At 39.3% G+C, this 15,865-nt stretch overlaps 1 pseudogene; it reads left to right on the top strand.

The window, feature by feature from the left end:
- The first annotated feature begins 13,460 nt into the window (after positions 1–13,460).
- On the top strand, positions 13,461–14,869 carry LOC134208723 (tRNA (cytosine(38)-C(5))-methyltransferase-like; annotated as a pseudogene).
- Positions 14,870–15,865: the final 996 nt, after the last annotated feature.

The raw sequence follows: 15,865 nt of genomic DNA, 5'->3' as shown, positions 1-15,865 counted from the left end.
AACCTCCGTAATGGAGGCAGTTATTGAAGAATAAACAAGTTGTGTGACCCCTTCTTGGTATATGTTTGTATTCCTTGTAGTTCTTGTTGTTGTCGTGGGCTCCAGGAAGTTTACCAACTCCATAGAATCAAGATCTGTGGATCAACCTCCGTAACGGAGGCAGATATTGGAGAATAAACAAGTTGTTTAACCCCTTCTTGGTATATGTTTGTATTCCAAGTAGTTCTTGTTGTTGTCGTGGGCTCCAGGAAGTCTACGAACTCCACAGAGTCAAGGTCTGTGGGTCAACCTCCGTAATGGAGGCAGTTATTGAAGAATAAACAAGTTGTGCGACCCCTTCTAGGTATATATTTGTATTTCATGTAGATCTTGATGTTGTCATTGATACCAGGTAGTCTACAAACTCCATAGAGTCAAGGTCTGTGGATCAACCTCCGTAATGGAGGCATTTATTGGAGAATAAACAAGTTGTGCGACCCCTTCTAGGTATATATTTGTATTTCATGTAGATCTTGATGTTGTCATTGATACCAGGTAGTCTACAAACTCCATAGAGTCAAGGTCTGTGGATCAACCTCCGTAATGGAGGCAGTTATTGAAGAATAAACAAGTTGTGTGACCCCTTTTTGGTATATGTTTGTATTCCTTGTAGTTCTTGTTGTTGTCGTGGGCTCCAGGAAGTTTACCAACTCCATAGAGTCAAGGTCTGTGGATCAACCTCCGTAACGGAGACAGTTATTGGAGAATAAACAAGTTGTGTAACCCCTTCTTGGTATATGTTTGTATTCCAAGTAGTTCTTGTTGTTGTCGTGGGCTCCAGAAAGTCTACGAACTCCACAGAGTCAAGGTCTGTGGATCAACCTCCGTAATGGAGGCAGTTATTGAAGAATAAACAAGTTGTGCGACCCCTTCTAGGTATATATTTGTATTTCAAGTAGATCTTGATGTTGTCATTAATGCCAGGTAGTCTACAAACTCCATAGAGTCAAGGTCTGTTGATAAACCTCCGTAATGGAGGCAGTTATTGAAGAATAAACAAGTTGTGTCACCCCTTCTTGGTATATGTTTGTATTCCAAATAGTTGTTGTTGTTGTCGTAGGCTCCAGGTAGTCTACAAACTCCACAGAGTCAAGGTCTGTGGATCAACCTCCGTAATGGAGGCAGTTATTGAAGAATAAACAAGTTGTGCGACCCCTCTTTGGTATATGTTCGTATTCCAAGTAGATCTTGATGTTGTCATTTATACCAAGTAGTCTACGAACTCCATAGAAATAAGGCCTGTTGATCAACCTCCGTAATGGAGACAGTTATTGGAGAATAAACAAGTTGTGTGAACCCTTTTTAGTATATGTTTGTATTCCTTGTAGTTCTTTTTGTTGTCGTGGACTCCAGGTAGTCTACGAGCTCCATAGAGTCACGGTTTGTGAATCAACCTCCGTAACGGAGGCAATTATTGGAGAATAGACAAGTTGTGTAACCCCTTCTTGATATATGTTTGTATTCCTTGTGGTTTTTGGTATTGTCGTGGGCTCCAGGTAGTCTACGAACTCCATAGAGTCACGGTCTGAGGATCAACCTCCGTAATGGCGGCAGTTATTTGAGAATAAACAAGTTGTGTTACCCCTTCTGGGTATATGTTTGTATTCCAAGTAGATCTTGATGTTGTCATTGATGCCAGAGTGTCTACGAACTCCATAAAGTCAAGGTCTGTTGATCAACCTACGTGATGGAGACAATTATTAAAGAATAAACATGTTGTGTGACCTCATTTTAGTATATGTTTGTATTCCTAGTAGTTCTTGTTGTTCTCTTGGGCTCCAGATAGTCTACGAACTCCATAGAGTCAAGGTATGTGGATCAACCTCCGTAATGGAGGCAGTTATTGAAGAATAAACAAGGTGTGTGACCCCTTCTAGGTATATATTTATATTCCGAGTACTTCTTGATGTTGTCGTGGGATCCAGGTAGTCTACAAATTCCATAGAGTCGAGGTCTGTGGATCAACCTTCGTAATGGAGGCAGTTATTGGAGAATAAACAAGTTATGTAACCCCTTCTTGGTACATATTTGTATTCCAGGTAGTTCTTGTTGCTCTCGTGTTCTCCAGATAGTCTACGAACTCCATAGCGTCAAGGTCTGTTGATCAACCTCCGTAATGGAGGCAGTTTTTGAGGAATAAACAAGTTGTGTAACCCCTTCTAGATATATATTTGTATTCCAAGTAGATCTTGATGTTGTCATTAATGCCAGGTAGTCTACAAACTCCATAGAGTCAAGGTCTGTTGATAAACCTCCGTAATGGAGGCAGTTATTGAAGAATAAACAAGTTGTGTCACCCCTTCTTGGTATATGTTTGTATTCCAAATAGTTGTTGTTGTTGTCGTAGGCTCCAGGTAGTCTACAAACTCCACAGAGTCAAGGTCTGTGGATCAACCTCCGTAATGGAGGCAGTTATTGAAGAATAAACAAGTTGTGCGACCCCTCTTTGGTATATGTTCGTATTCCAAGTAGATCTTGATGTTGTCATTTATACCAAGTAGTCTACGAACTCCATAGAAATAAGGCCTGTTGATCAACCTCCGTAATGGAGACAGTTATTGGAGAATAAACAAGTTGTGTGAACCCTTTTTAGTATATGTTTGTATTCCTTGTAGTTCTTTTTGTTGTCGTGGACTCCAGGTAGTCTACGAGCTCCATAGAGTCACGGTTTGTGAATCAACCTCCGTAACGGAGGCAATTATTGGAGAATAGACAAGTTGTGTAACCCCTTCTTGATATATGTTTGTATTCCTTGTGGTTTTTGGTATTGTCGTGGGCTCCAGGTAGTCTACGAACTCCATAGAGTCACGGTCTGAGGATCAACCTCCGTAATGGCGGCAGTTATTTGAGAATAAACAAGTTGTGTTACCCCTTCTGGGTATATGTTTGTATTCCAAGTAGATCTTGATGTTGTCATTGATGCCAGAGTGTCTACGAACTCCATAAAGTCAAGGTCTGTTGATCAACCTACGTGATGGAGACAATTATTAAAGAATAAACATGTTGTGTGACCTCATTTTAGTATATGTTTGTATTCCTAGTAGTTCTTGTTGTTCTCTTGGGCTCCAGATAGTCTACGAACTCCATAGAGTCAAGGTATGTGGATCAACCTCCGTAATGGAGGCAGTTTTTGAAGAATAAACAAGTTGTGTGACCCCTTCTTGGTATATATTTATATTCCGAGTACTTCTTGATGTTGTCGTGGGATCCAGGTAGTCTACAAATTCCATAGAGTCGAGGTCTGTGGATCAACCTTCGTAATGGAGGCAGTTATTGGAGAATAAACAAGTTATGTAACCCCTTCTTGGTACATATTTGTATTCCAGGTAGTTCTTGTTGCTCTCGTGTTCTCCAGATAGTCTACGAACTCCATAGCGTCAAGGTCTGTTGATCAACCTCCGTAATGGAGGCAGTTTTGAGGAATAAACAAGTTATGTAACCCCTTAAAGATATATATTTGTATTCCAAGTAGATCTTGATGTTGTCATTGATACCAGGTAGTCCACGAACTCCGTAGAGAAAAGGTCTGTTGATTAACCTACGTGATAGAGACAGTTATTTAAGAATGAACAAGTTGTATGAAACCTTTTTGGTATATGTTTGTATTCCTAGTAGTTTTTGTTGTTGTCGTGGGCTCCATGTAGTCTACTACTTCCATAGAGTCACAGTCTGTTGATCAACCTCCGTAATGAAGGCAGTTATTTGAAAATAAACAAGTTGTGTGACCCCTTCTAGGTATATGTTTGTATTCCTTGTAGTTCTTGATGTTGTTATTGATGTCAGGTAGTCTACGAACTCCATAGAGTCAAGGTCTGTTGATCAACCTCCGTAATGAAGACAGTTATTTGAGAATAAACGAGTTGTGTAACCTCTTCTTGGTATATATTTATATTCCAAGTACTTCTTGTTAATGTCGTGGGCTTTAGGTTTTCTACGAATTTCACAGAGTCAAGGTCTGTGGATCAACCTCCGTAATGGAGGCAGTTATTGAAGAATAAACAAGTTGTGTAATCCCTTCTAGGTATATACAGTCCCTTCCCGATTTTGGCAACACGACCGGATTTTAATGTTGCCAAAATGGGGATGTTGCCAAAAACGGGAAAAAAATTCCATACAAAATTTCAATTTTTTTTTGTTTGCATGATTAAAGCTAAATACTAAGAATATGTACTACAAAGTATGTAAGTCTATTTAAGTGATGCAAGTGAATCATAATTGACAATTTTGCTATATTATTCATAACTCGGAGATTATAGTTCAAACAAAATTGAAACAAACTCAAGAATGGTAATCAGACGATATAGTAACAATTTCATAATAATAAAATAATATTTGAAATTAACACAAGCGTCGGCCACGTCCTTACAAAAAATGTTGTGATAAAAATAACGTTTCTATTGTAGTCCATTGAAGTACTGCCTTCAATCTGACATCTCATATAAATTTTAGTCCACCAAAAATGTTTTTTTTTTTATCATAATTCACTATATAAAATAGCGATCCGACGGATACAAGATGACTAAATGTGCAACAAATTTCAAATTCTTATATAATGGATTTTGAAGAAGGCCAACTTTCTTGTGGTCGGTGTGATTAAGAGTAAAGTTCTGTGCACAATTTACGCTGACATTATGGAAAAAATGAACGCAAGGCATAAGACATTCCACTGTTTTAGAAAATGGTAACGGAAATCTGCAATCTGCACATTAATCAAGTGTATCCAATGTAGTGTGAGTATGGGTTAACTACACTCGACTCACTCAAACCAAATCCCTTTGCACTAGTCGGTCTCCTAGTTCTCAAGTCAGTATTATATCAGGCGGCAATAATTGATCCATGAGCACAATGTGCAACTCGAACTACGAGTGACAGTGTGGCCAACTGGAAGCTGGAAGGCCATTTGCGGCATGACACTCGACAGCAGTCAAGCTACGGATAAACTGGTGCTCGCTGTAGGTCATCGCACTCCAGTTCTCCACGCACTACATCAGACTGAAGAGGGTAGCAAAGCAGATCGGACTGGTCATTAACACGTTGAAGATGAAGTAGGTTCGAGAGAGAAAATCGCCATTCACCACGAGCTTGTATCAATGATCAATTTTAAACAATAAGACGCTTTGAAATAAAATTATTTGCTTATTATCTATACGGGGATGCAGCAGAAAGACGAAAAAAATGACAAAATGACAGTTTCTCGACTGGTATCAGAAAAGAGGCACATAATGACCAAAACTACTTGATGGCTATATAGCGCATTTAGAAAATCGAATGTGCTAATCACTAGCAATCAAACCTACTGGGGCTTGCTTGCTCCTGGATCACTCATGCAGCATCGGTTGCATTATGATGTAAACAGCCGGCAGCGCTTAATAGGTGTTGTACTATGTATAGCCAGCTTTTCGACGACAAAATTAGTTAGAATACCAAAAAATACGACATCCTACGGTGGGCTGGTTAGATTAGGGTAGTGTGAATAGGGACATGGAAAATGTGAATAAAACGTGCCGAAAAGTTTCAATGGAAATTGTTTGCAATGAGCGGTAATACGAGTGGTGGTTCATTATTTCAGTGAAAGTGCCCACTATTCGTACAGAGCCCATAATACGCATATAAACCTTAACCCTTATGCGGCCGACAGGGGTACCCGTGTTCCTTTTTCAAATTCAAGTGGTGATATTTCAATGAATTTTTATAGCCGAAAGCTGAAACTCGGTGACATCTAAGAACTCCATAAAATGTAGCATCTGTGAGAAAATCACATTGATACAGTGAGGAGGAAAAGGAGGGGCGTCTGATTTTTTTTACCACGTGGATGGCCGACAGGGTACCCGTGTTCCACTAAATTGATATTTTCATAACTTTAACAATTTTCAACAGATTTAGATAATTTTGACAGTTTTGGAAACAGAAACTCATATACTTTTTGCCCATAGTGAAGGTTTACAGCTTTTGTCCATGGTTATACAAGAAATCTTTGAAGTAAGACTTAAGAGTCTACACACGTAACCGAAGGACTATCAACCAGTTTCGAATATATTACATGCTCATCGCGCTTCTTAGAATAGTCGGTGTTCACAGTATATATTCTGGGTCTCCAAAAACCCCTGGAGTAAGGCCTAAGTCACAAAAAAATCCCTGGAATAAGATCTTATGGTCTGCTAACGTAACCAAAGGTCTATCGTGTAAATTCAAAAACGGTACATGCTCTTTATGGTTCTTTATGGCTCTTTATGGCTCTTTATGGCTCTTTATTAGCATATAATGCTTTCACAGTATATGTTCCGGGTCATCCAATGACCTTTTCATAAAACATGTTTGCTTTCCAAGTAGTTCTTGTTGCTGTCATTGATTCCAGGTAGTTTACGAACTCCATACAGTCAAGGTCTTCGGATCAATCTCCGTAATGGAGGCAGTTAACGAAGAATAAACCAGTTGCGTGACCCCTTCTTGGTATATGTTTGTATTCAAAGTAGTTCTTGTTGTTGTCGTGGGCTCCAGGAAGTCTACGAACTCCATAGAGTCAAGATCTGTGGATCAACCTCAGTAACGGAGGCAGTTATTGAAGAATAAACAAGTTGTGTGACCCCTTCTTGGTATTTGTTTGTATTCCAAGTAATTCTTGTTGTTGTCATTGGTTCCAGGTAGTCTACAAACTCCATAAATTCAAGGTCTGTGGATCAACCTCCGTAATGGAGGCAGTTATTGAAGAATAAACATGTTTTGTGACCCCTTCTTGGCATATGTTTGTTTTTCATGCAGTTCTTGTTGTTGTCGTGAGTTCCAGGTAGTCTACGAACTCCATACAGTCAAGGTCTTCGGAACAATCTCCGTAATGGAGGCAGTTATCGGAGAATAAACAAGTTGCGTGACCCCTTCTTGGTATATGTGTGTATTCCAAGTAGTTCTTGTTGTTGTCGAAGACTCCAGGTAGTCTACGAACTCCATAGAGTCAAGTTATGGGGTTCGACATTGGTAACTTAGGCAGTTATTGAGGAATGAACAAGTTGTGTCACGCCTTCATGGTATTTGTTTGTATTCTAAGTAGTTCTTGTTGTCATTGGTTCCAGGTAGTCTACGAACTCCATAGAGTCAAGGTCTGTGGATCAATCTTCGTAATGGAGGCAGTTATCGAAGAATAAACAAGTAGCGGGACCCTTTCTTCGTATATGTTTGTATTCCAAGTAGTTCTTGTTGTTGTCGTGGGCTCCAGATAGTCTACGAACTCCATAGAGTCAAGGTCGGTGGATCAAGCTCCGTAACGGTTGCAGTTATTGAAGAACAACTGGGAGGAACGGAAGGTAGCGGTTTTCCTCCAATACCTTTTTTGAACATAATCTATCACATGTTGTGCATATGCATAATCGAGTTTCAGACATAGTAATTAATTTCCACTCCGGGTGGCTCAATACCCGGCGGAACATAGGCGATTAACTTTGAATGTACTGAAATCGAAAGGCGATCTCTCTTCGCTTATGTGGTCGGGTTGGGATCTGACGACCAAATGGCACAATCTCACACAACCCTACTTTATCGAGCGCCGTTGGTGATGAAGCAAGTGTGTAGGAGCCAGATAATACTAAATACTCATCCTACTTGGTTGGCATTGTACAAAAACATATATGAGAGAGTATTTTCTGAGAATGCATTGCGAGAGTTCGGCTACATGCCCGGTGCTGTAAATTTGGTTTCATCAGTACCCGCTAAGCTGCGGAGGACGACGGAGGTCCTTCGTAGCTTAGTAGGGAAAACACCTGTCTAGCGTACTGGTTTCGTTGGATCAAACCCCACCGAAGTTCTGTAGAGCAATCTGTGTAATGGAGGCAGTTATCGAAGAATAAACAGGTTTTGTGACCCCATATGTTTGTATATGTTTGTATATGTTTGTATTCCAAGTAGTTCTTGTTGTTGTCTTGTGCTCCAGGTAGTCTATGAAATAGAGTCAAGATCGATGGATCAACCTCCTTAATGGAGGCAGTTATTTGAAAATAAGCAAGTTGTGAGACTCCTTCTTGGTATATGCTTGTATTTTAAGTAGTTATTTTCATTGTCGTGGGCTCCGTAATGCAGGCAAGGCAAAATACGTTAATGGAATCCGTATTTTTTTGTCGAAGAGACGTACATACTTATTAACAGGTACTCATAAATGATTAATAATAAGCTACAGGCAGTGAAAGTTATTTCATGAAAATCTTTATTGTTTGCGGCAAATTGGGTCGAAAACGTGATAAAATCGGGTTAGGAAAAAATCAGGGTAGACAAAATCTGGGAGTGACAAAATCGGGTCAACCTCATCTGAGTGAATATACGCATTCCTAGTACAGTAGCCGTTCGATAACTGCAAATGTTTACTTTTCAGTTATCGAATGCCGTTCGATAACTGCAACGCACTCTAGACTTTAAACGGTTGTCAATCGACGTCAAATGCAAGAAAAGTGCATCTTAATGTGCAGCGCAATGCAGCTGTCATTGAGTCTGACATCGGTTTGAAGTTTAGCGGTTCGATAACTGTAAAACTGTTGCAACTATCGAATTGCAGTTATCAAACATCTGCTGTAGTTTTTGTTTTTACCATGGTACTAGGTAGTCTATGAACTCCATATAGGAATGATCTGTAGATCAACCCACGAATGGAAGGCTATTGGTATATGTTTGCATTTCATGTAGTTCAAGTTGTTGTCATTAGGGCAGTTATTGAAGAATAAACAAGATGTGAAACCTCATCTTGATATATTAGCATTCCAAGTAGTTGTTGTTGTCTTCTTGTTGTTGGTTCCAGGTAGTATACAAACTTCATTGATATCACTAATATGAAGTTGTCTATGCTTTGGAAATGCAAAATGTAAATAAATTGGAACGATACAACTTCACGCCGAGAACGTGAGGAAAAAACAGGCTAATATCGCAAAAGATCATGTACCATATTAAAATTAGTTTATAAGGCACTCCTCACAGGAATTGTTTCAAAGTGCTCAGCGTTTTCAGGGGGCACACCAATCGATGAGGCGGCGCACAACTGTATTTTTTGGTTGATTTAGCTTTTGCTGCGTCGCAGCATGCGTGAAATAATAAAATGACTGTTGTGCATTGCTTCCGTATCGAATGGTGTGCCTTGAACCTGCGAGCACTTTGAAATTGATTCCTAAGGAGTGACCTTAAAGACCCTCTAGATATTCGTGTAAGCCTAGAAGTCTAACTCCATAAATTTCTAGGATGACCATTAGCATATGCCATGAACGCAATTTATTCATGGGCCCCAAAGGCATGTACCAAATTTAAAACAGGCTGATATATCTCTGGTGTAGATCCTTATGCCTTACTTCAGGGTTTTCTTGGATGACCATGAACATTTAAAATGGGTGCATTCTATTCTACGTACTATAAAAGGCATGTATAACTATTCAACTAGTCCGAAAGAACTCTGGTTACGCATGAAGTTCTTGCTGATTGTTCAAGTGTTCTCTTGGATACCCATGAAAATATGCAATGAAAGCGGTATATTCTATGTACCACAAAGGGCATATGCCACTTTTGAAACAATCCGAAAGGTTACGTGTGAAGATTCTGAGGCCTATTTTAGCATTTTCTTTTCTATTCTATTCTATATACCACAAAGGGCATGTACCACTTTTGAAACAAGCCAAAAGATCTCTGCGTACCCATGTAGATTTAAAGTCCTATTCCAGGGTTTTCTTGGATGACCATGAACCTATGCAATGGGCGCAATTTATTATATGTACCACAAAGGGCATGTAACACTTTTGAAAAATTCTGAAAGATCTTTAGTTACACGTGTAGATCTTAAGGCCTTTTCCAGGGTTTTCTTGGATGACCATGAACATATGCAATGTAGGCGCTAGAGGACTTATCCGAGAGATTTCTTCGATAGCGCGGAACATATGTAGTGATCACATTTTATTTCAAGATGCGCAAAGAGCATGTACCACTTTTGAGACAAGTCCGTAGACCCATGGTTACGAGTGTAGACCTTAAGGCCTTACTCCAGAGATTTCTTCAATGACTCGGAACATATACTGTGAACGCATTCTATGCTAAGTACCACAAAGAGCATGTACCGTATTTGAATTTGCATAATAGGCTTTTGGTTACGCGAGTAGATCTTTAGGCTTTACTGCAGAGATTTCTCGGATTACTAAGACTTCATTTCAGAGATTTTTGCATTACCCGAAGCATATATCAGAACACCTTCAATTCTAAGAAGCGCAAAGAGCTTGTAGCATATTTGAAACTGGCTGAATGGCCTTTGGTTACGCGTGTAGACTCTTTAGCCTTACTTCAAAGATTTCTTGTATAACCATGAGCATAAGCTGTAAACCTTGACAATGGGCATAAAGTATATGAGTTTCTGTTTCCAAAACTGCCAAAATTATCCAAATCGGTTGAAAATTGTTGAAGTTAAGAGAATATCAATTTAGTGGAACACGGGTACCCTGTCGGCCATCCACGTGTGTTTTTTTTGTTGGCCGCATAAGGGTTAATGACATTCACTTTTGGTTTTGTTTATCCTGTTCCATATTAGTAAAAAGGATTTAGCTCTAAAAAGTAATAAAAAAAATATTTTCGAGTTGTTGCCAAAATCGGGAAGAAAATGTTGCCAAAAACGGGTGTTGCCAAAATCGGGATGGGACTGTATTCGTATGCCAAGTAGTTCTTGTTGTTGTCGTGGGCTCCAGATAGTCTACAAACTCCATATAGTTTTTTTTTGCAATCTACGCAGCTTATTATTTTCCCACATAAGCCGAGAGCTTCTTATTTGAAACCTTCTGGGGTTCCAATCAATTGGTCTAGCGAAGCCAAATATTTTGGACTTCTGCTAGATTAAAAATTAACTTTTAAAAATCACCTTTCCTTTTTCACTTGTCATAAGACGAGTTATACAATCCCATTGAAGGCCTTCAAGCCAAATGTAACAAATATATTAAGTGTCTATACCCACTTATAAACAGAAAATCAAAACTTTGTCTTAAGAACAAACTTTTGATTTACAAACCAATTTTTAGGCCTGCCATGTTGTATGCTATCCCAAAATGGACTAGTTGCTGCAATACCAGAAAGAAGGCACTCCAGAGGATTCAGAATAAAATTTTGAAAATGATTTTGAAGTTGCCTCCGTGGTATAGTACGATTAACTCCTTGTACCCTTAGTATAAAATAGGTTAAGTTTAGTTTAAGTTGAAAACATTGTAATTCCTACATGGTTCAATTCAACCAGAGGAAAAATTCTGACTGCCAGAGGCAATGGCCAGAGAAATGTAATAATATTAACTAAAAATATAACATAGCAAATAAGGGTGATAGTGTTAAGAAAACACGGAACACCTAGTCTAAAAGATGCATGCATGTATTAGATAATAAGCAAATAAAAGTAGTTAAAAAAAAGGTTGCGCAACTCCATCTGTTGGAATGTGTGCATCCCAAGTAGTTAAAAGTTGTTGTCATTAGCTTCAGGCAGTTATTGAAGAACAAACACGGTGTAGAACCTCATTTTGAAATATTCGCATTTCAAGTAGTTCTTGTTGTCATGGGTTTCAGGTAGTATACAAAATTCATTCATATCACGTACGTAACTGTTTATTCCTTGGAAATGCAAAATGTGAATAAATTGGAACGAGAAAACTTCACGCCGGAAACGAGAGGAAAAAAACGGGCTAATATTATGTAGACCATGTACCGTATTTATATCAGGTTAAAGACCAACTAGTTATTGGTATAAGCCTAAGTAATACTCCATAAATTTCTAGGATGGCCATTAGGATATACTTGGACACATTTTATTCTATGGAACACAAGTGGTTGTACCACTTTTGAAACAAGCAAGATTTCCGGTTACTCTTAGATCTTAAGGCCTTTTCAAGAGTTTATTTTGATGACCATGAACCTATGCAATGGACGCATTATTTTCTATGTATCACAACGAGCTTGTACCACTTTTGAAATAAGGCGAAATATTTATGGTTAAGCGTGTAGCTTTTAAGGCCTTTTTCTAAGGGGTTGTACCACTTTCGAAACTTAAGGCCCTCACCCAGGGTTTTCTTGGATGACCATGAACCTATGAAATGGACGCATTCTATTCTGTGTACCACAAAGGGGTTGTACTATTTTTGAAACAAGGCGAAGATTCTGTTTGCGTGTAGATCTTAAGGCCTATTCAGGGTTTTCTTGGATGGCCGTGAACCTACTATGGACGCATTCTATTCTATGTACTACAAAGGGGTTGTACCATTTTTGAAACAAGGCGAAAGATTGCTGTTTACGCGTGTAGATCGTAAGGCCTATTCCAGGGTTTTCTTGGATGGCCGTGAACCTAGGCTATGGACGCATTCTATTCTATGTACCACAAAAGGTTGTACCATTTTGAAACAAGGCGAAAGATTTCTGTTTAAGCGTGTGAATCTTAAGGCCTTTTCCAGTTTTTTTCTTGGATGACCGTGAACCTATGCAATGGACCATTCTATTCTATGTACCAAAGGGTTGTACCATTTTTGAAACAAGGCAAAGATTTCTGTTTACGCGTGTAGATCTTGGGCTATTCAGGGTTTTCTTGGATGGCCGTGAACCTGGATATGGACGCATTCTATTCTATGTACCACAAAGGGTTGTACCATTTTGAAACCAGGCAAAGATTTCTGTTTACGCGTGTAGATCTTAAGGCCTATTCCAGGGTTTTCTTGGATGGCTGAGACCTAGGCTATGGACGCATTCTTTCTATGTACCACAAGGTGTTGTACCATTTTGAAACCAGGCGAAAAATTTCAGGGTTACGCGTGTAGATCTTGTTATTCAGGGTTTTCTTTTGTGTCCTGAACCTATACAATGGACGCATTCTATTCTATGTACCACAAAGGGTTGTACCATTTTGAAACAAGGCAAAGATTTCTGTTTACGCGTGTAGATCTTAAGGCCTATTCAGGGTTTTCTTGGATGTGAACCTGGTATGGACGCATTCTATTCTATGTACCACAAAGGGGTTGTACCATTTTTGAAACAAGGCAAAAGATTTCTGTTTACGATTGGATGGCCGTGAACCTAGGCTATGGACGCATTCTATTATATGTACCATAAAGGAGTTGTACCATTTTTTAAACAAGACGAAAGATTTCTGTTTAGTTTAAGTTGAAAACATTGTTATTCCTACGTGGGTCAATTAAGCCTAAAGAAATCCTAACTGCCAGAGGCAATTAAAATTTTAAATAACTACAAATGTAACATAGCAAATAATGATGATAGTGTTAAGAAAACACGGAATACCTAGCCCAAGAGATGAATGCATATATTAGATCATTATCAAACAAAATTAGGCAAAAAAATAGTAACGTTTGCCACGTTTGTTGAGATTGCTACATCTAGCAAAGTTTGTTCTGCAAGAGTCTTGACCAAAAATATAATCTGGCACAAAAGATATTTTAGTTACTAGATAAAGATTGTCGCTGTCGTCGCTGTCCGGAACATCTTTTGCTGGCGAGGATAGGGGAGCTAAATGTCAAAGAAGGAAAATCCATACGATTTGACAGGTATGTACCACACATGTTTCGGACAGCAGAACAAAGGGAACAGTAGCGACAATCTTTATCTAGTAACTAAAATATCTTTTTCTGGCACCCTCAAATAAAACAGTGAAACCTGAGTAAAACACATTTTGTGACAGTTCTCAATTGTTGTTGTTTTTTAAGCGCTTTACATGTCTTCACCCCAATGAGAATAGATAGATAGTATTTATTTTCATTGCCTTCACCCCATCTGTTTACATTTCCCGGTATCCCACTTTTTGTATATTCTGCATTTGCTGGCTGCTGCATATCAGATTGAAATGACTCTCGACGGCATCGAATATCGAGTGCTGGAACTGTTCAGTGGAATAGGAGGCATGCATTATGCCATCAAACGTAGTATGGCTGACAAAACATGTGGTTAATTTACAAGCCAAAATTGTAGGATCCGGAAAATGCTACAAGGTGATGCCGCAATAGACACACAGTGGCCAATACTATCTACAATCACAACTTTGGTGCAGATCAAGCGATGAGGAAACATTCTCAGTTTAACCGGAACGTATACGAAAGCTTGACGTGAATGTAATTCTCATGTCGCCTCCGTGTCAGCCTTTCACCAAAATGGCAATTTCAAAGACGTTGATGATAGAGCTGTCATTCATTGCATTTGTGTGATTTGCTCGGCAATATCCCAACTGTGCAATTCATACTTCTGGAAAATGTGAAAGGTTTCGATCTCAGGCATGTGAACTTTACAAGACAAAACTTTCTGATGCTGGGTTTCACTTCAAAAGAATATACTTTCACCTCATAACTTTAGACCAATACTCGCCATCGCTATTACTGTGTAGCCACGAACCGGATTTAACGCCTGCCACGCCAATTGTGACTGAGCCATCGCCGCGCACATCCAGTCGCCGATATCTATCGGCGATATTGTGGAACCAGGTCCGAAAATCTATATCTGTTGAAAGACGATTTGCTTCAAAGACTAGCAATTATGGACATTTGCACACGACTCCACCAACTCGATGTGCTCAAAGCGTACACTCACTACGCTGAAGGGACAGGTTCAGTGTACAGCCCACTGGGCAAACAGTTTCGATGCTATCTACAAACAGGCTGAGCTTGCACTCGATGAAAATGACCGGTTGGGCCTACTGAGGAGGCTGAAATGGTTCTTCACACCGACAGAGGTCGGCTGATGTCATTTCCTGATGATTTTCAGTTTCGAATGAAAGCACAGACAAACAGCGTTACCAGTGCTTGGGAACAGTATCAATGTGTTGGTTGTAAGTTCGCTGTTTGATGAGATGGATTAAGTACTGAAACTGTTATTGAAATATATTTAGTCTGTTGGATATCTTTGTGTGTTTTATTGGTGCAAGTTGATCAACCTTTTGAATGAATAACACCGAGAAAAATATCAATATGGGTCAGACAAAAAGATTGAGGTAGGGTAAAAGTTCCGATAGTCATGGGTGTTCCTATAGTTGCGGTAGTACGGTTTGCGGGGAATCAACAAATAAAACGCAGTAACCCACATTATCGGCCAATTAGTTAACCTGTCATTACATTAGAGACAAAAAACATTAGATTCCTTTAAACTGGTAAGTATCTTTAAAATACTTTTCTCCCTTGAATAGATGCGGTAGTTCCAATAGTTGTATCCCATATCAAATCTATGGATTCAACTATACACACGAATAACAAAATACCGACCAACTATTGGAACACTCACTAATTGGAGGATTGATTTCAGGTAACAAAAAGATTTTGATGCAATTATGGCACGCTCTGGATAAATAGAGAATGTAGCTTTCGGATGCACTCTCAAGGTAAGTGAAATGAAACATTAGAAGTAATCGAGAAATTACTGTTGGAACGTGCTTAGTTCCTTAGTTAGGCAAATCTTCTATTCAACATTTAACGCGCGACCAATTTTGGTCACCTATCAGCTGCGTTACTGTTTTAGCAGCGTGTTTAGTAGCAACCGGTGTCAAGTAATGATACTGCGCTGCCAAGCGACTTAAACTCACCCCGGTAATATAGCATTCCACGTCGAGCATCCATGCGAGACAGTTGTAAGCCGCGTACGGTCGGTTTCTTTTTCGGTTTTTTTCAGATCATGTTTTTACCGAATATACGCGAATCGAAGTGATTGAGTGGAACTGGTGCTTAATTAATTAAGTAGCCTTTCTAGTCTTCGTCGATTTATGCAAAACAACACTTAGTTTTGCAACTTCATCGGCGTCCATCGTCATCAGGCGCAGGCTCATCGTCCACGCCAAAAGTCCCATCATCCCTCGTCCGCCTCC

Source organism: Armigeres subalbatus, chromosome 1 (assembly GCF_024139115.2).
Source record: "Armigeres subalbatus isolate Guangzhou_Male chromosome 1, GZ_Asu_2, whole genome shotgun sequence".
Classification (NCBI taxonomy): Eukaryota; Metazoa; Arthropoda; class Insecta; order Diptera; family Culicidae; genus Armigeres; species Armigeres subalbatus.
The sequence above is the reverse complement of the archived record's forward strand: the minus strand, read 5'-3'. Positions and strand labels throughout refer to the sequence as shown.